This window comes from Melospiza melodia, chromosome 7, assembly GCF_035770615.1.
Source record: "Melospiza melodia melodia isolate bMelMel2 chromosome 7, bMelMel2.pri, whole genome shotgun sequence".
NCBI classification, from domain to species: domain Eukaryota; kingdom Metazoa; phylum Chordata; class Aves; order Passeriformes; family Passerellidae; genus Melospiza; species Melospiza melodia.
This window is the reverse complement of record NC_086200.1, coordinates 28330276-28350590: the sequence shown is the minus strand read 5'-3', so window position 1 is coordinate 28350590 and position 20315 is coordinate 28330276. Positions and strand designations below refer to the sequence as shown.

Genomic DNA, 20315 nt, shown 5'->3' with positions numbered 1-20315 from the left:
AATTGAGGTGAGAGTGACACATTTAGGGTTGTCTGCCTTTCTGGAGGTCGTGCATCCAAACGAACCAGTGTGTCCTGAGACGAAATTAGGAAACTTGTGGGCTGCACAGAAATTCTTGCCAAGCTTTAAAGGGCAGCTCTGAGTGCTAAGTGCCAAATTTGAGGAGGAATTCCTCCCAGTATGCACAAACTAATGCAATTAATGTGGTTTCCCCTCTGCTACTCCTCACCCCAAAATCGTCCAGCTTCCTTTTAAAGAAAGTGGTTATTTTTTGTGGCCAGAATAACAGGGTATGAGCAAGAAGATGCAAGTGTGTACGTGTGTTCCTTATTTTAAAATGAAAAATAAGATTGTAAAGCATTTTATTTATAAACTTTCAGGTATGCAGTTACATCAGCACTGAAACCTGGTTTCTTATGCATTTCATGTGCTGTGTTTGCTGCTGTTTCATAAGGGTAAAGGTCTAATTGGCACTTTTAGTGCTTAGAACATAATGCCCCAAAATTCCTGTGAATTTTCTGGGGCTGTTTTGGAGCAGAGTGGAATGGATGGTTTTCTCTCCTTTAAAAAACTACCTATTTCCATGAAACCTGGAGAAATGTAATATTTTAATGATAATATTTTGTCATTGGGGGAGAAATCTGAAGGAACAGTAGGGAAGCCGTGCTCCTGAATATTCCCAAAATCCCTGTCACTTTTCTGGGGCTGTTTTGGAATGGATGCTTTTCTCTCCTTTTAAAAACTGCCTATTTCCATGAAACCTGGAGAAATGTAATATCTTAACGATAATATTTTACCATTGGGACAGAAATCTGAACTCCTGAGCCTCTGATGCAAGAGTTTGTTGGAGGGCACCTGCCTCAGCTCAGTCTGACCCAGAAATTGAGATTTCAATCAGAAAATTGGTTTCAAAAAGCAATATATACAGATGCTCTGGTTTTGTGTGTCCCCTGCAGAAGGAACAGCAGGGAAACCATGCTCCTGAATATTTGGGCAGTGACTGGAATGCACTTCCCAAACCACTTAACAAGCCAGGCTTATCTTTGTTTGAACGCCGCGATTTGGACTTTAGTTTTTTGGTGGCCGCTGTTTTGCACAGTCTGGGATCTGTGTGATCCCGTGCCTTGTGACACCTGCCCCTGTGCTTCTGCTGCTGTTTTGACAGCCTGAGAGGTTTTTTAAACCTTTTTTTGTCTGTTTGTGAGTAGCCTTTGGACTCTGAGCGCACGCCAGTGGTGGAGATTAAGTGACATTTATTTAGCCAACCTGCAATCGCCGCCTCTCTGTTCTCCTGCCAGCCCTAATGTATCCTTAGCATGTGTAATTGTTTTGTCAAGATTATTAAAAGCTTGTGTGAATTGTATTTTGGCTTTCCTTAGCCTGAAGAGCCTCACAGCAGCTCCCAGTTGTTGCAATGTATTTGCAAGGGTGCACAGTGTGCACCAGCCAGGCTGCTGCTAAGTTTTGTTGTTAAAGCCTCAAGAATTGGTCAAAGCTATTAGAACAAAAATTGTGCTAAATTGAGAAAGAGGAGGCTGAGAAACTGAATACCAAGACCACAAAAACTAGTTAGCAGAAAACTGTAAAACATCTAAGCTATAACCAATCATATACTCCAAAAAAATACAAACAAAACCCAAAACTATTAGAACATAAATTGTGCTAAATTAAGAAAGAAGAGGCTGAGAAACCGAATACCAAGACCACAAAAACTAGTTAGCAGAAAACTGTAAAACATCTAAACTAAAACCAATCATATACTCAAAAAAATACAAATAAAACCAAGTGAACAAAACAAAAACACCAATTGAAAAATATGTATTTAGTAGTTTAAAAAAAATCTATAAAAATATTATAGAAACAATAAACAGTAAACAGCTTCTACTTGACCATGTTAATTGTTTAAAAGTCCTAAATTTCCTACAATACCCAGTACCCAGGGTATTAATGTCATGAAATCTTTCCCTCTGTGTTTCTGCAGCTTATCTAGGAATCTTCAGCAGCTAATGCTGTGCTCAAGTCTCCTGGCTCTCTGGATTTAAATGTATTCTCTTTAATTTTTTCTGTAAAAAAAAAAATTTGAACCAATCCTATACTCCAAAAAATACAAACAAAACCCAAGTGAACAAAACAAAAACACCCACCAAAAAGTGTGTATTTAGTGGTTTATAAAATCTATAAAAATGTAATAGAAATAATAAACAGCTTCTACTTGTTCATATGAGTTGTTCAAAAGTCCTAAATTTCCTACAATACCCAGAGTATTAATATCATTAAATCTTTCCCTCTGTGTTTTTGCAGTTAATCCAGGAATCTTCAGCAGCTAATGCTGTGCTCGAGTCTCCTGGCTCTCTGGATTTAAGTGTATTCTCTTTAATTTTTTCTCTTTATCTTCTAACCAGAATGAAATGCAGCAATTTCGGTATCATTTTCAGAGGGAACTTTTGGTTTTGTGTGGGGTTTTTAACCCAGGTTATTTGTACCCCTGGTTTGTTTCATGAAACTTGGTGTACAATCTCCCGGTTCTGTTTTGTTTTTTGTTGGTTTGTTTTTTTTTTGTTTTTTTTTTTTTAATTTTTTTGCTCTCTGGATGGGAAGTTGTTGCACTGGGACTGGGAAAAACCCTTCAAGGATATGTAAATATTGATTGTTTTGATTTTACAGAGTGGGTGTCAATTGACAGAGACAAGTCCCAAGCTGACTGGCTTTTCCAGCTTGCTGAGCTTGGAGTGTCACTGGAAAATATTAGGAAATGGGCAAGAAATTTGGGAGAGCACCTGTGGGAAGGCTGGAAAATGAATTCCCTGACAGGAGGGGACAGCCAGGTGGGGATTGGTCTCTTTTTCAAGGGGTAAGGAGAGGAAATGGCCTCAAGTTTTGCTCCAGGGGAGGTTTAAATGGGAAATTGGGGAAAAATTCTTCATGGAAAAGGTTGTGAAGAACTGGAAGTGTTGGAGTTCCATCCCTGGAGGTGCCCAAAGCAGTGAGGATGTGGCACTTGGGGCCAGGGGTAGGGATGAGCATTTGGGACAGGGTTAGGGAGGAGCACTTGGGACAGGGTTAGGGATGAGCATTTGGGATTGGGGACAATGTTAGGGATGAACACTTGGGGACAGGGTTAGGGATGAGCACAGTGCTGCTGCTGCTGCTGCTGCTGCTGAGGGTTGGATTTGATCTCAAAGATCTTTTCCAGCCCCGAGGGCTCTGGGATTCTCTGAAGGGTCTTGTGTGTGTGGGAAGTGGCAAATTTGGGGCAGGATTGGGGTCCTGGTGTCCCCCATCTCTCCACACCATTCCCTGCCCTTCCCCTGCCAGCTCTCTGTGGTTTGCTCCACATTATCCCTCCTTTATTTAATTATTCCTTTATTTAATAAGTGCAAATATCCCAGTTGACTCCAAAACTAACTTTTCAGTTCTAGCATGGAATTATCTCCAAGGCACACATCCAAGCCTCTGAATCATCCCTGTAGCTACAATTCCAGCCTGGAATTTTTTTTTTTTTTTTTTTTTATTTTCAGTTGGTGATAACAGTGTTCAGGACAACAAAGTAAAGGATCATCTTACAGACATTGGAGCAGAGGTTGGGGAGGAACTGAAATAATTTGTGGGCAGCTGCACCCTTGGAAAAACCAGTGGCAGTATTGAGAATTCTGTGTCTGAGAGCAGGGATGTGTAGGTGGAAGCTCCATGGATTGAGATCCCTCAGGATGTGCTTCTTCAGAGTTTTCTTTTTTTTTTTTTGCTTCTAAATCACTTATGTTGGTGTGAAAACCAAGTCAGTTCAGTTAAGGCCAACTCATGTTATATTTTGGGTAGGCAGGGAGGGAAATGTGTAGTCTGTTTGGAATTTGGGTCTAGCCTGATGCTGTTTATGGCAGCCAAGTGCTGTTCCTGTTCTGGGGGTTTTGTACCTCTTCCCTGACATTTTTAACAGGGTTTTTTTTTCACATACACAGTTATTTTATTGCCATCAAAATGTACTTCTTGGTCCTGCACTGCAGAGAGCGTCTTTGCTGAAGAATGCAGACAACAAAAATGCTGCAAATGCCACGTCCTAGACCTCTCTCTGGAGCTGCCAAACATGATTTTCATATTTCGCATTTTTTCCACGTCTTTTTTTCTTTTTTATTTTTTTTCCTATATGTCTGTCACTCCTCTTGTGGAAGGAACAATTCCCTCTGAAATAGGATTTCCTGCCAATTCTCCCTGCAGTCAGGCTGCTGTGTCCATACAGAACTTGGAGCAGGCTGATGGCTTTGACAGTCTAATTATAAAAGCTGGTTCAGCCTTTTATTGCCTTTTATTGGTCATGTGGAAGTGGAGTAAGGCAATAGGAAGGAAAAGTGGAATGGCCAAATAAAAATGATCTGCAATATCAGACAGTGAAGGGCCGCATTCCTGGGATGTAAGGATGGATATCTGAAATAGTTTTTACAGGGCCAAGTAGTGATAGGAAAAGGGGGGGAATGGTTTTTAAACCAGAAGAGGAAATATTTAGGCCAGATGTTAGGGAGAAATTCTCTACTCAGAGGGTGCCCAGAGCAGCTGGGGCTGCCCCTGGATCCCTGGCAGTGCCCAAGGCCAGGCTGGAGCAGCCTGGGATGCTGGAAAATGTCCCTGTCGTGGCTTGATGGGCTTTAAGGTCTCTCCCAACCCATTCCGAGATTAATTTTATTATTTTGTGAACTATAGACTTCATTCATTAGAAGATAAGATAGAATTCAAGTTCTCTTGTTCATCCTGAATGAAACCTTTGGAGGAATCTGTTACCTGCTTCTTGCCACCAGGAAATTTGAGTTATTATCAATGTGGGCCATTTCAGGTCTATCAGTAGATTTTCCATCTATTATCTCTTTTATTTTTTAATAAAAACAAAAGTTGCTTCTCCATTAGTACAGTTTAGAATTTATGGCAAAATATTGACTTTGTGGAGAGTAGATGAAACAGTTTGTGTCCATTGAAGGGGACGTAAAGCAGCAGATGGAAAGGATGACAGTGTGGAATAATTGACATGCAAAGAGCTGCTAAAGAAAGGTTCTATGTGAAAATAAGAATGTTTTTGCTGGTTTTGAGTGATTTTTGGGGTTTCTCTGTGCAGAGCCAGGAGCTGGACTCCATGATCCTTGTGGTTCCCTTCCAAATCAGGATATTCTATGATTTATTTTTTTTTCTGTCATGTTGGGAAACAGGTCTAGAAACAAAGGAATACAACAGGATCTCTCTTTAATTTCCCTGTGATTTATCTGGGGAAAATTGTGGGACAGATAAGAGACAGGTAAGGAACTGAGGAGCTGCTTTGTTCCCAAGCACGAGCAGCACAACAGAGCCCTGAGAAAAACACTGAAAGCCTGAAATCTTTCAACTGAAGACTGAAAGTCTTTCAACTGCTGTGAACCAGCACCGAGCACTCTCAGGCAGACCAGTGCCAGCAGAAATTCTGCAACCCTGAACTTCTTCAAGGCAGGTTTGAATAACAAAGTTCAGAGGTGTGTGTGGGAAATGCTTTGTGATGTTTACTTAGGTAGAAATATTACTTAGCAACAGCTTCCTGTAATTTTTATGTGCTGGGAATTTCTGTAACCACGAGCTTGTGTTTTATTACCTTTGTATGGGAAAGGGGTCTCGAAGCACTGAGCACACTCAGCCAACCTCAAGGGCAAAGATATTTTTAAAGCTTCAAACACAAAGGGAATTTTTCCAGTTGCTACTACACGAAGTGGAAGTGCTCCTTTTATTTGGAGATCTGATAAGGGTTGCCTTTTTTTTTTTTTTTTTTTTTCTTTTCCCTTGCTCTGACAAATGCCAGATGGGAACTGACACCGGATAATCTCACTGGGGTGTCTGTGCTGACCCTGCCAAGCTCCACTTTTATTGAGGGCCCATGGCTGGGGCAGTGGTGACGCTTTGCCAACGCTGAGACATCCTCAACTAATTCACTTGAGCTTATTAAGAGTAGTGAAGAGATTTATGGTGCTTGGGGGTTGTGATACAGCCCAGAGTTGGGGGAGAAGGGGTGGAAACGATCCCTCCTATAAATGAGTGTTTAAGGATGTGCTGCTGTGGAAACAGCAAACAAAACTGGGGTAAAACTGGAGCAGCTTTTCTGCACTGAGCTGGGTGATGCAAGGCTGTAGGATTTTAAAATAGAATCCTTTAATATAAAGGATTTTAATATAAAGGGTCTCAACTTGCTGAGAAATCCCCACAGGTGCAGCTGAGCTGATGTTTCATCAGGTTCTTTGCTGCTGCACCTTTATTAAAATTGGGGTGGGAAGTGAAGATTTCCTGCTCCTGCCCCAGTTCCAAACCAGCACTTCAGAAGGAACTGCCTGACCCATGTCATCTTTAGAAATGTAAATACACAGAGGATTCCTCCCCATAGCTGAGAGGTCTGAATTCCTGTACAAAAATCCTGTCAAGGCAAAGGTTTTTGAGGAGTTAAAAAGGAGAATTATATAAAATATCATATTATATATATATGTATAATATATAAAATATATATCAAATTTTACATATATATAAAATATTAAAAATAGCTGCTATTTTAATTCTTTCACCTTAGCCTTTCCCAAAACCACTTGTTATTTGGGTTGGTGTCTGGGCCCTTGAGGAGGCTGAGAGGAGTTAAATGCAGGAGTTTAACTCAGTGTTAAATGAGTTAAATGGCTTCGGGTTCAGCACTGAGGACACTCAAGGTGTTCTTAAATCTCTGTCTGATCCTGGCATTGGCTCCTTGGGAGTTCCAGGAGTGCTTTAGGAAGAACTTGTCCCCCTTCAACAACAGCTCCGAGTTACCTTTTTTTTGCTTAAACAATGGAACCTGCACTACCCCTTGTTAGATAAAAAGCAGGAGACCTGGCAGGCACAAACTTTGGAAAATGCTGCTGGCTGGGTGTGCAAGGGGAAAGTCAGAGAATGTAAAAATAAAATAAAATAAAATAAAATAAAAATAATAATAATAATAGTGAGTGACAGAGTTAACATGTGCTGGTAGTGCATGAATGGGAGAGCAGGAAATGGTTCACCTGGTGTGATGTGTTTGCTCAGGGAGGAGGAGGAGATGTGTTTCATTCAGAGCACATCCTGCTGATGTTCAGGGTGCTTGTGTGTTCTGTGTGTTTTCTTTCCTTTACATCTCCTTCATGAAGGCGGGGCAATGAAATTCTGCATTTTAAATCTTTTCATTAATTGTAAAAGTATTCTAAATTGTGTGCAATTCAGATGCTGCTTCCCGGATTTAGGCAAAATGAGCAGAATAAATGTAAGCTGTGTGATGGGACAACAGTCTCTGATTTTACAGGGAAGGGACTGGAAATCTTTGTTGTTCAAGGCTGTGAGGGGATTGTGAACTGTTGGGTCTGTACAAAGAAGTGCATTCAGAGTGTGTGAGCAGACCAACTGAAATATGTCACTTGGCAAAGCTCTCTGAAACATCTTTTCCTATCAGGAATTGGATTTGACAGGGATTGCCTCTGTAAATAATTGCTGCGCTTAAAAACAAATCCCAACAAAACACAAAAAAAAAGGTCAAAACCCCCCAGGTGTGACCAGCACAAAGATTATTTCTAACTGAAAGGTTGAGGATTTCAGGACCTTTTGATTAATTACAGAGCTGGGGAATAACCAGCCGTGTCCTGGAGGAAGCAACACTCACCCTCCTCTCAGCTTCTAACAATAGTTGGGTACAAGTTCAATGATTAGGCTTCCCAATTATATCCTATAATTGTCTGCAAATTCCCATTGAGGGATGTGAATGAACTTGCTGGGATGTTTATGCTGCTTAATTAAGGCTGGTGGTGGGTGGGAAAGAAAAGAGAAGAAAAGAAAAAAGAAAAATAAAGAGAGGAGAAAAGGGAAGGGAAGAGAGGAGAAGAGAAGGAAGGGAAGGGAAGGGAAGGGAAGGGAAGGGAAGGAAAGGAAAGGAAAGGAAAGGAAAGGAAAGGAAAGGAAAGGAAAGGAAAGGAAAGGAAAGGAAAGGAAAGGAAAGGAAAGGAAAGGAAAGGAAAGGAAAGGAAAGGAAAGGAAAGGAAAGGAAAGGAAAGGAAAGGAAAGGAAAGGAAAGGAAAGGAAAGGAAAGGAAAAAGTTGGGTCAGGGGAAGTTGTGGCTGGGATGAGCCTGTAGTTATTCCTATTCCTGCTTTGAGCCCAGTTTTTGTCTGGCATTGCATAATTGTGCAGGGAGATATGGATCCCAGCCATTGCCTTGTCTTTATCTCGGATTTTTGGCTGAGGGTACTGGGGGGCACGGGCTGACGTCGCTGCAGGTTGTGGGCCTGGCTTTCCTTTTGCCTTGTGACATGGAAAACAAACACAGAATTCACTTTGGCTCCTGCAGTGCTCCAGTGCTGGCTGAGGGCTTTAATGGTTTTGTGTGAAGAGTCTGGATTCCTTGTGAATCTGGGTTTAAACTGACAAAACAGGGCAGGACACTCAGCTCCTGTTCTTGTCCAGAAAGTTTTATAGCTGGAATTGGATGCTCTGTACTGAGAAGCTTCTGTACCCTCAGTAGGAATTCCTTCATTTGAGATGGTGTTTATTTCCCTGCCTCCTGGGCACCTTGAGTGGTCCCTGAAGGCTCTGAGGAAGATGATGCTTTGAAGGAAATCCCACCTAAAGGTTGGAAAGAAAGTCCAGGTAGAATAGCATTCAGCAGAAAGTTGGGATTAATTCTCTTCAGCTTGTCCCTAAAGAACTCAGGGTGTGCATGCTTTTGGTGCACTCCAGAAAGAGAAATGTGATTTTAATGGTGTGTTTCGGGCCAGAGGTGCCCTTTTCCAAGGATGCCAAGAGCTGCTGCTCCATTGGAATTGTAACTCAGGCACTTTCAGCTTTTGCAGAGCTCAGCTCCCACTCTGCAGTTGCTGATGCACTGGGTGAGCTGTCAGGAATTGTGACCCATCTCAGGAATTGTCCCTCATTCATAGGCATAAAAGGGTGGCAGATATTTAGCAATATTGGTCTGATAAATAGTGTGTAACTTTCAAGGTATTTTTAGTCAGTTTTCAGTGCAGTTTGGAGGCTTCTGGACACATTGAGTCACTTTGGACTCCCACAGGATCAGTGCTGCAGTGTGGCCACACTGGAATTTCAGGGCCCTGATGTGATGAGCTGAGCCTGAGCTCAGCTTACAGCACAAGACTGATGGTTTTAAGTCAAAGGAATGGTTTTAAGTGAAAGGAATTTAGGGAGCAGGTTTGTCAGAGCTCGGAGCAAACACCTGTGACGTCTGTGGTTCTGCCTTGCTGCTCCCTCCTGCTCCTCTCAGCTCACTCTGCTCTCACCCCTGGGCACAATTCCTCATTTAGTGGCTTTTAAAATGTGAATTGTCTGGGGCAGGGAGGGAGGAGCTTGGTCCCAGTGTGTTCATCAAAGCAAAGCCTGTTGGACTGCAGGGTGTGAGGAAGGGAAGGGAGCAGGCAGGTTTGGAGCTGTGCCGCCGTAATTTCCAGCCCAATTTTTGGATGTTTTTCTCTGGTTTTGTAGCTGTGGGAGTTGAATTATGCTGAGAGCACACAGGATTATTGCACTGCAAGGCTCTAACCCCATCAGCTGGGGTCCAGGGCAGGAGTTTGGGCTCTCCACAGCTCCAGAGGGGCAGGAGCAGACGCTCTGTGGAGAGGGTGCTGGGATGTGATGTTCTCACACAGCATTTTGATAACACAAAATGGGGCTGTTTGCTGGCTGACTTTTGCTGGCTGATTTTCCCCCATGGATGTGAAGACCCCAGTTCTGATACTGGTCTTGCAGGGATGGATTATTTGGGGTCTGTGGCAGAGCTGCTGAACTTGGCATTGACGCTTTCATAATGTGAGTGACACAACATCAGTTCTGAGCTGTTTGCTCTGAAATATCTGCAGGAACTGAGAGTTCACTCAGCAACCTGCAGGGAAAAAGTCAAGTTGCAGCTCTTGCACTGAGCTGGGCACTGGGAAATCCCTCACACAGAGGCTGCAGACAAACTCGGTCCTATCAGCAGTGTTTTGTGATTGATAAAGTTCATAAAGAATGTTTGCACTTGAAGGTGGGCTTGATTAGAAAATCTCAGGAATTGTGCAGGGAGCCTTATCCCTGTGTGTTGGTTTTCCAGGAGTAAGGCATGTGCAATCCCACAGACATCACAGGATAACAAAGCATTTTTCTGTTTCCATTTGCAACTTCATTAAGCACATCCATGTTGCGTTACGGCACTGCAAGGATTTTAATACTTCATGAGCAATGAAAGGATTCATTAAAATTTGAATATCAGACAAATGTTCTTCTTGTCTTTTCTGCAAAGACAATCCAATTATATTCTCTGGGTAGTGCAAGCATAGAGCAGGGATTTAATGAAATGAACAGAATTGGTTTTTTCCTGGTCTTTGGTCTCTTCTGAATGTCATCTTTCTGAAGTCAGGCTGATGTGTTTACACAGCTTCTGTTTGGGATGGAGGAGTCCAAGAGCTCCCTCTAAGTACCCCTCAAAAGCTCCCAAAAGCCAGAGAGGAAATGGAGCTCCTCAGTGTGATGTCTGAGTGTCTGAAAGTCTCGCCCAGTGGAGCCTTAACAGGGCTTAAAGGAATAAGGCTTTTGTTTTAAAACAGTACTTGAAGGGAAGCCTTTAAAGCTCAATAAACTATTTCTCTGTTCATTCAGTTCTGTGGATTTTAGGCTTTGGGAATCTGAGCATTCTGTTTCTGGCAAGGGGAGCATAGCACACAGGACAGTTTTACCTGGAGACTTAAGGATAAAACAATTTATATATGAACTGGTGCTTTATATGAAACAACTTCTCACCTCATCAGCATCTTTACAATAATTAAATTAGCAAAATAAATGCCATGTGTAGATTTTCCTTAGGCTTCTCCTCTACACTCCAATAACCTTATCTCCAGAGCTGCTCAAATAATTTGTGTAGTGTTTGGCTGCTCTCTCAGCGCTTGGATATCGAGTTTCTACTCCACAAAACCAGTCCATTGGAGCTGGGTATCTGCATGGAGTGTCAGTTTTTGTTCTGGGAAACATGAAATGTTCTGCTTTGGGCCTGTACAGTGTGTGAATTTGGTGGGTGTGATAAGAAAAACGTCCCCGTGTTTTGCATGGCTCCGGCGGCCAAAGGAGGAGCAGCCTCGTGATGCTCTTTGCTCACCAGCACCAGGGAAGAGTTGTTTTTCCACATGCTCTAATCTGTGATAACAAAAAGAACTTGAGATTGTGTTTTTTCAAAGGCGCTGTGGGTCTCTCAGCGCTCAGATTTGCCTGTGGCTCTCTCTGCTGTGTGTCTGTGCACCCAGAGCCTGATTTGGAGTGGCTCTGGTTCAGATCCACGCCTTGTTCTGCTGCTGGAGGAGGCTGAGCAGCACCCAGCAAGCAGCTGGAACCATGGATTTGCTGTCCTTTGGGATGTTCTGCAGAGGATTTGAGTGCTGGATGTTTTTTGGGGTGCTGTCAGTCTCTTCCTGGCACTGCCTCACTTTGTGACCTCCATAAACTTCAGCCAGATGATGCCGGAAGGGATTCAAGGCAAAATTTAACTTTAATATAGATTTAGACAAACAACCAACAGAAGTATCTTAGGTAGAGTATTTGAGGTGGCCTTGGACCAGGTGGATGGGCTGGGTGGCATCTCCAAAACTCCTTGGGCTCCCTTCCATTGGCAGATTGATTTCAGAGCCGGCCGCTCCGAGCTGAGCCTTGAAACCTCTGGAGTTTGGTGAGGAAAAAGGCTCTTTGTCCCTGGAGAAACTGATATGGCTTCAGGTTGCTTGTAGAGGAGAGTCCCATCCCTTTTTCTTGCTTGGTAGTGCTGATTTGTGTCATTTTTTCTCCCAGAGGGCTCTCTCCATTGTAAGGTGATTTCCCCAGTCCCTACCCCATGAGGGATCTGCCGGTGTGTGGCTGTACCATCAATTAGGGAGCTCTGAATAATCCTAATTGCTCTGCAGTGGACAATGCTGATGGCAGCTGGTGATTAGACCATATCTGAGTGCTGTGCTGATAAAGTGAAGGTTTTTAGCACCGTGGCACACGCCTGCAGGGGTGGGGGATGTCAGCAGATCCTGTTCCTCCCGCTGGGCCAGCATGGATAATGGGATTTTCACTACTCCTGCACTTCCCTGTGACCTCAGTGACAGTCAGTTTTATTTTGAGAGCTTCCCAGTGTGTGAAATATAGCAGAATTTGTGAAATAAAGCAGAATTTGTGAAATAAAGCAGAATTTTCACAATTCTGACCATTGACAGTTGGACCCATCAACTGTTGTAGAAGGAGGATTGAGAATCCAAAATCTCCTGAGTTCAGGGTAACTTTGGATGATTCAGTTCCCCCTGTTGTTGGCCTTGTTGAGATGGCACAACTAGTTTGGCATTAAATGCCTTCAGATTACAACTTTCTCTTGCGTAATTTACAAGGAGAGATAGATTAATGGCCTCCAAGGGTGGCTTGTGCAATGCAGCTAATGGTTTTTGTACTCATCTCCAGTCGTTTGGTTTTCCTCAGGGTTGTGTTTGTGTGACTTTTGGTCATTTTTATCATTTCTCATTTGGCAGCTGGGTCAGAGCAGCAGAGGGATGTGGCACAGTCACAAAAATCTCCAGGGATGAGTGTGTTTGTAAGGAGGAGCCAGGCTGGAGAATTTGTGCAGTGCCACACTGGTGTACAGTGAATTACTTGAAAATGGGCATTGCTGGTATGCCAAGGATGACGAGGGCGAGTAGTAAATAAAAATACATTGCACATTGCTTGGCTCTGCAGGCAAACAGTATCTATTTCAGTCCTGCTAAGGAAATTCTTATGCCTCGAAATAAACTGTGGCAAGCGTGTGTGGAGCTTTGGGCAAACAGGGGAGGGTGTGCAGGGGAATGGGCAGGAGGCCACAACTTGAGGAGATGATTTTTTACAGAATTGATGGATTTGTTACTGGTTAACAAGTTACTGCATCTGTTTCTCCTTTCCACAGTTCAGATTTGCTTTGGAAAAAATTATTGTAGGGTCAGGGGAAGCTGAAGTGACACCTGTAGAGTGTGTGAAGGCACAGGAGGAAATCATTGGAGGATGGATATCCTGTGTGTCAGTGCTCCTGGTGAGCTGAAATTGGGGTAGTGACTGTGCACTGAACAGTTTGTGCACCCTGATAATTTCAGAAAAAAATAAAATATTTTTAGTAGAACCAGTTAACTCTGCTTCCTGGTAAAATTCACATTTCTTTGTGCTCAGGTGCTGCTTTGCCTTTCTCTCCTCATCCTCTCTGGAAGCTGAGGCAGGAATGGGGATCTGGAGCAAGGAAGGAGGATCTGGAGTGATCCCCTTCCTTTTCTCTCTTTGTTTTCAGTCTCGTCACCCACAAACACAAATTTGGTTTCAGTGTCGATGTTTACAGTTCATGACTGCGCCATGAAATCTGCCCAGATTAAAATCTTAACCTCTGCCTGACATTTCTGTGTAGATCATTAGTTATCAGCATAATCTCCTTGTGGTTAATCTTATACTTCCTCCCATTCCATTGCCTTTCTCAGTTGTGGACAGCTCCATTTTTGCTGGGAGCTCTGCCTCTGTTTTGGTGTAGATTTGTTGTTTTCTGTGCTGGGATTACGTTTATATAACGTATCTAAAATTCCATCTTTCCTCATCCCCACGTGGCAGCATAGCTCTCGTTCTTTCATGCCTTGTTTACTACAACATCCTTCCCCCTGGCCTTGAGGAAAGGAATCTTGTCCCTCCCTTATCTCTGCAGAAAGCAGAGCTTGGATGTTTTGCCTCGCGCCCTGATCCCATCATCACTCCTCATTTTCAGGACGGGCTTTGTAGGTTAAAGTAATAACCTGGGTTTGGAAAAATCAGATGGACCTTGCTCTTAAACCATCACCAAGTCCTTGTGTGTATCTCCATTTGTCTCTTTTCTCACATAGAACCATCGAATCATGGAATATCCCGAGCTGGAAGGACCATCATTATTTTTAGGATATTCCTGGACCACTTTCCTGTGGTTTGGGGTTGCAGTGAGTGAGCAGGAGCAGGTTAAAGTGAACAGGGATGTTTACAAGATGCTGTACATTGGAGAGTAATAAATAGTTAAATATTAACAGGAAGTTTTCATGAGGCTCCCAGGTGGCATCAACCGTTGGATGATAACACCAAATCCTTGGGTTGTAATAAAGATTGAAATTTAACAAACCATAACAACAAAAAAACCACAACATTATTGTTGTGAGTAAAATTACAGTCAGAGCTTTACAGGGAAATGCCCCAAATTAACACTAAAAATTCTGGTCTTGGTATAAATTACAACTCATCTCTTCTGCTGTACAGAATGAAATACAATATTTTGCATGAAGATGAGGTGTCAGTTTTGGGGCTGGCATATTAAAAGAATAAAAAACCCCAGCTGCCAAGCAGAGGTGGGTGGGTGGTTATTTCTGATCCCTTACGCTAAGCTCCCATGTAATTTTGAACACAAAGTACAAGGAGCAGGCTTGACCTGCTTGCCAGAGAATGGCACGACAGCTCTGTTGTAGACCCTGGGCGAAGTATTTGCAGCTCCTGGTCTCTATCCTGGTGTGCACTTTGTGACACTTGTCCCACCTTTAACAGTTGCTGCTGTGTTTTCAAATCAAACTCTGTGTTTTGGTACTTGGGGCTCAATTGACAACAGCTTTGCTTGATTCCTGCAAGTTGTTTGTACCTGCATGGGGAATCAGCTTGATTGAAAGGTGCCAGAGAATGAAAACAGACCTAGTCTTGAGTTTTAGTTTCTTCATTCATTCTTTTTTTTTTTTTTCAGTGTGAGGTGCTTTGTTCTGTAAGCCCAGGCTTGCAGCCATGGTGTGAACATCACTGCTTAAAATGCACAAAAAGAAAATGTTCATTTGATCTTTGTTTTGTCTGGGCAATATTAGGGATACTTGGGTGGGAAACATCCAGTTCTCTGTGTAAATAGCTGGGGTGAGAGAGGAGAGCAGGAGTGGAAACCTTCAAGGGAGAGAAACAGAAAGGTCTAAAAAAATCCATGAAAGTGAGAGCCTGCCCTGAGGGTTCAGTGGAAGAAGATGAGAGCCTTCCATAGCTGAGGTTTGTAGCCCAAGAAGTCCTGTCCCCAAAAATAAGAGATGATATTGGTGTCCTCCAAAAATAAGAGGTGATATTGGTGTTCTCCAAAAATAAGAGATGGTATTGGTGTTCCCCAAAAATAAGAGATGATTTTGGGCTGTCAATCTCCATCCATAAAATCTGAATTTGCACAGGACTTGGCGCACGTGTGCCTTGTGCCTCAGTGTGCAGCTGGAGAAGCTCATTTGCAAAGGTTTTCACTGACAAGATGAAGAATGAGTGACCAAAGGCATCGTGGGTCCATTGAGGTTGATGACTCCTCCAAGTTTCACCATATTGAAATTATTTACATATATTTTATATATTATATAAGCAAAATGTGTGTGTTTACGTATGTGTGAGCTCCTCTTACCCCGTTTCCCATCTTGCTTGTCATAACTCACACAGGAGCAAATATGTATTTCCAGAGAAATGCCCCAGCAGCAGGTGTAGTGCAGAAGATAATAATTACTCCTCAGTTTAAACAGCAGAAGGTTGGCACAGAGGAGGCTGTTTCTGGAGAGTTCTCCTGTTATCTGCCCCTTTCCTCTGTAAACAACTGAGCTCAACCTTTCCCATATCTCCATTCAGCAACTTCTTCCACTATCATGGCAGGACAAGGTGGCACAAGGCTCCGACCTCTTTTATCTGGTCTAAACTCACATTTGCTGATCTGTGGAAACCCAGGACATTGGGAATATTTCTCTGTCTGCTCTGGAGTACCCTAACCCTAGAAGAGCTCTGACTTTGACCCTCATTCATGGATAAAGTTTCTTAGACTTCAAGATAGGCTAGAATCCACAAAAGTGTGAAATAGATTATGGAGAGTAGTGTAGGTGTGTCACTGGGTGAGAAATTGAGGTTTTGGGGTTTTTAGTATGTTGTGGATGGCAGCAAGATGGAGGGCACAGGGTGTCATCCTGGATTTCTTCTCCATGCTTCTTCTTCCTCCTTCTTCATGGGTTTGGGTGGCATTTTGTAATTAGGCAGAAATTCCACATTGCAGCTCTTTGGGGATCAGTTGTTGGGTTAAAAGGGAAAATAACCCAGGTATCAGTTCTTCATTGGATAGTTTAGTCTTTTAAGATGTAACAAGACATTGTTGGCCATTTTGTGCCTTGCTGCCAAACTCACAGCAGTGAGACTGTTTTACTGATAAGAAACAATAAACACCTGAGTCCCAACATGAGCTACCATCTCAAGTGCCTTCACTGATCCTCACAGGTCCAGCATCCCCATGGGTTTCATCTGTTCCTGGCTGGAACTGCTGGGTTGGAATATCTGAGACATTCCGTGTAGCTCCAGTTGAGCACGTAATTTGTGCAAGGCTTGGGAGGAGAAACAGTTTGGTTTTTTTTTTTCCTTGTCCTTACTGATAGATGAGATAAGAGGTGTAATGTTGTCCTGAGAAATGTCAATGGGAAGAGTTTCCTTGACGTTGTAGTAAGTGTGTTGTTTTTGGAAGTCACTGTCCATGGGAAGGGAGGCACCTGCAGTTAATTTTATCTGTTCCTGTGTAAATACAGACCTCCTAACATTCCCAGCTCGCAGTTCAGAGGGGTCATGGCATTATGTACTGTAATATCTTATTTTATAAATAACACTTTATTTTAGTGCTGATTGTAAAATCTGGGATTTATTTGGCACTTGCTCCTTCCCGACCTGGTGCTGAGAACTGCAGCCCTTTGTTGTGGGTTACAGCCCTTGAGTCAATGCCTTTTGGAAGGGCTGTTCCTTGGCTGGTTTTGGGGAAAAGGAAGGGATGAGTGAGTGTTGTTAGAGCAGCTGAGCTCGGGGAAGAAGTGACATTAAATTTGCTTGAGCATCTCGTGATTATTTCCTGAATTTTGCTTGGGCGTTGCCGGCAGCATTTTGGTATCACCGTGTCAGCTTCCTATTTTTTGTGCTCTTCTAGTTACTCCATTTATTTTGTAGGCTCAGGAAGGGCTGGGGGAGCTGCTGTTGTTTGTCACCAAGGCGATCTAAAGTCCTTGTGCTTTTTACAGTCCACTGGAGCTCTCCAGCCCTGTCCCTCCCAGGCACGTTTCTGCTGCTCCTGCTGGGGTTTGGGGTTTAGGTTTCTGCCTCTTTTGGCCTCTGTGACATGAAGAAATAATTGAAGGAATAGGCCACAATGCAGTGGGGTTTGGGGTTTAGGTTTCTGCCTCTTTTGGCCTTTGTGACATGAAGAAATAATTGAAGGAATAGGCCACAATGCAGTGGGGTTTGCAGTACACTGGTTTTCTTGCAGCAATCTTCTGTCTACCCAGTCCACCGTGGGTTTTAGATTTATTTTTTACTTAGTTTTCACCAGACACAGTTTTGCTTAATTTAATAGCTGTTTTCAGCTTTATTATACATTGATGCACTGGGATTAGGTGTTGTCTTTATTCTATTGTTGTGAGTAAAATTACAATCAAAGCCTTACAGAGAAATGCCCCAAATTAACGTTAGATTCTGGTCTTGGTCTAAATTACAAGTCCTCTGCTGTACAGAATGAAATACAATATTTTGCCTGAAGATGTGGTGTCAGTTTTGTGTTCAGATCAAATCAATGCTCACAAGAAATGAGTGAAAAAATTAAAAATAGGTTTAGGGATAAAAATTGTGTTTATAGGACAAATGCCACTTTACATCTGCCTGAATTAGGGGTCTTCTTGACTGGAAAAGAATGAGTGAAACAGCAAAAGCTATAGAGTAAAAAATACAGTGTAAGTACAACAGGATTTCATACATGATTTTCTAAGGAGTAAAACCCATATGGATTTCCATAGCAGCAGTGCTGCTCAGCACTTGCAGCAGGAAGCAAGCCCAGGCTCTGTAGTACTAAATTAAGATCACATGCTTGCAACACACTGAGGAGTTGCTGCCGGGGGTGATTAGTCCTTGGGTTTCCTTTTTATTTTTTCTTCCCCTTTCCTTGTTGGTTTTGTTTTTGTTTAGAACCACAAGAACCCATTGCTGCAGAGGTCACTGCTGGGACTGTACCGTTAGGAAATGAAATTACAGTTCCCTCTGCAGCCCTAACTCAGGCAGGACTCTGTGTGTGTGTGTGGGGGGATAAATTTATGTGTCACGTCTCGCAGCCATTTACAGTAAGAGGGGAAAAAAAGCCACGGGGACGTGCAGATCCTGTTTCTGTGGGGCTCTGTGTGTGTGCCCATCATCTAACGTGACACCAACCCAGCCCTGGCACCAGGGCAGCCGTGGCACGGCCAAAAAAAGCCATTTTCAGCCAAAAAAAAGCCATTTCGAGCCAAAAAAAAAGCCATTTTCAGCCGTGGCAACGCCACGCTTATAAACACCCCGTGCCAATTAAACACCACAAAAGCCACGGCAGCCCTTCAGCTGCATGAAATGGCATGAAATGGCATGAAATGCATGGGGCTGGTGGTGCTTTGGGTGGTGGTGGTGGCAGGCTGGGGAGCTGGCAGGGTTAAGGCTGTTTGCCTTGTGCAGATAGCGGGCGGTTGGCTTGGATGCCTCCCCTGCTCAGGCAGCAAATGCATTGGCTGAGGTTGAGGGCGGTTCTCCTGCCGCAGTTGTTTTGTGTCCTGGACTCCCTTGGATCTGGAGCCTCCCAATTGCCTTGTCTGTAATCAAAATGAGAGTTTGTGTGAGCCAAAGGAGAGGAGCTGGTGGTGCGAGGAGAGTTGGACGCTGGACGCTCACAGTGGCCCAGCTTGCCTCCACTGACCCCATCCACACACACAGGGCTTGTTATTTCACCCTAAAAAAATCACCTTTATTCACAATAAATCAGTCCCAAACCCTTGTGGTGCCTGGACAGCACATGTGCAACATCCTGATGTTTGTGTGTGTGGTTCAGAATTTGTCCTTAATGAACCATATTCCTCTTACCCAACCCAAACCTGTGTGAACACCCCCTTCAGCTCACCCAGGATGTTGCTATTAAAACAATCCCAAAGAACAGCAAAATCCCAGAGGAAAAAAAACCAGAGAATCCCAAAGGAACGGCAAAACTTATCCTGAATGGTGTTTTCCCCCTCTTTTTCAGACAACTCACCATTTTACTAACAGCAAACAAGGAAAATGACCAAACACCAAAGTTTTTCACAGCTTAACGCTTAATTGACTTGCCAGTTAAATACCTGGTTACCTGTGCTGGCTGGGGAATGTGTTTACAGTCTCGGGGAGGGTTGTTTCCACCTGGAGCACGGGGAAGTGGTGAAACACCGAGCGATCCATCCGGAGGTGGAAATTCCTTTGCGCTGACTCCACGGCCGCCTGTCCCCCCCAGCTGGGCCCCAGCAGCACCAAGAAATGTCTGTTTGAATCTCTAATCAGAGAGCTTTGGGAAAGGCATTGTTCCCTCAGTCTTGGGAGCCACTGCTAGCAGCGAGTTAAATATTTATACACCCCTGGAAGGTTGGACAGGTTGGAGCCCCTCGTGGCGCTGCTTTTCTCCACGGGTTTGTTCATGTCAGGCTCTTGGGCAGCTTTGGAACAGTGGTTTGAAACACCCAGATCTTACAGGTGTGGTGAGGAGGTGTTGGGGTCTTGGGCATCTTTGGGACAGGGGTTTTAAGCACCCAGTTCTTACAGGTGTAAGGAGATGTTGTGGTCTTGGGCAGCTTTGGGACATGGGTTTGAAGCACCCAGATCCTACAGAGGTCGTGGTGAGGAGGTGTAATGGTCTTGGGCAGCTTTGGGATAGGGTTTTTAAACACCCAGTTCCTCCAGATGTCATGAGGTGGTGTTGGGGTCTCGGGCAGCTTTAGGATAGGGTTTTTAAACACCCAGTTCCTCCAGATGTGGTGAGGAGGTGTTGTGGTCTTGGGCAGCTTTGGCACAGGGGTTTGAAGCACCCAGTTCCTCCAGATGTGGTGAGGAGGTGTTGTGGTCTTGGGCATCTCTGGGGCAGGGGTTTTAAACATCCACTTCCTCCAGATGTGGTAAGGAGGTGTCATGGTCTTGGTCAGCTTTGGGGAGGGGTTTTAACACCCAGTTCCTACAGGTGTTGTGGTCTTGGTCAGCTTTTGGACAGGGGTTTTAAACACCCAGTTCCTCCAGATGTGGTGAGGAGGTGTCATGGCTGTGCTGGGCAGCTTTGTCCTGGTCCATGGCCCCACAGCAGTTTTTGTGATGCAGCATGGTGGGTTCTGCCCCTACCCAGAACAGCAGTTCCTTTGTCCCCTTGCTTTTGGGTTTGTGGAGTTCCATTTGGGCTTTCTGTTAGGAATGGAGGGAGTTGATTTTTTTTCCCTGTGCTGATTGTCCAAAGTCTCCCACAG

The 20315-nt window shown here is 43.7% G+C and overlaps 1 protein-coding gene across 1 annotated transcript in view; it reads left to right on the top strand.

Moving 5' to 3' along the window:
* INSR (insulin receptor) overlaps window positions 1–20315 on the top strand; it is a 62714-nt gene that overhangs the window by 9876 nt on the left and 32523 nt on the right. The gene's annotated exons all lie outside the window — the stretch shown is intronic.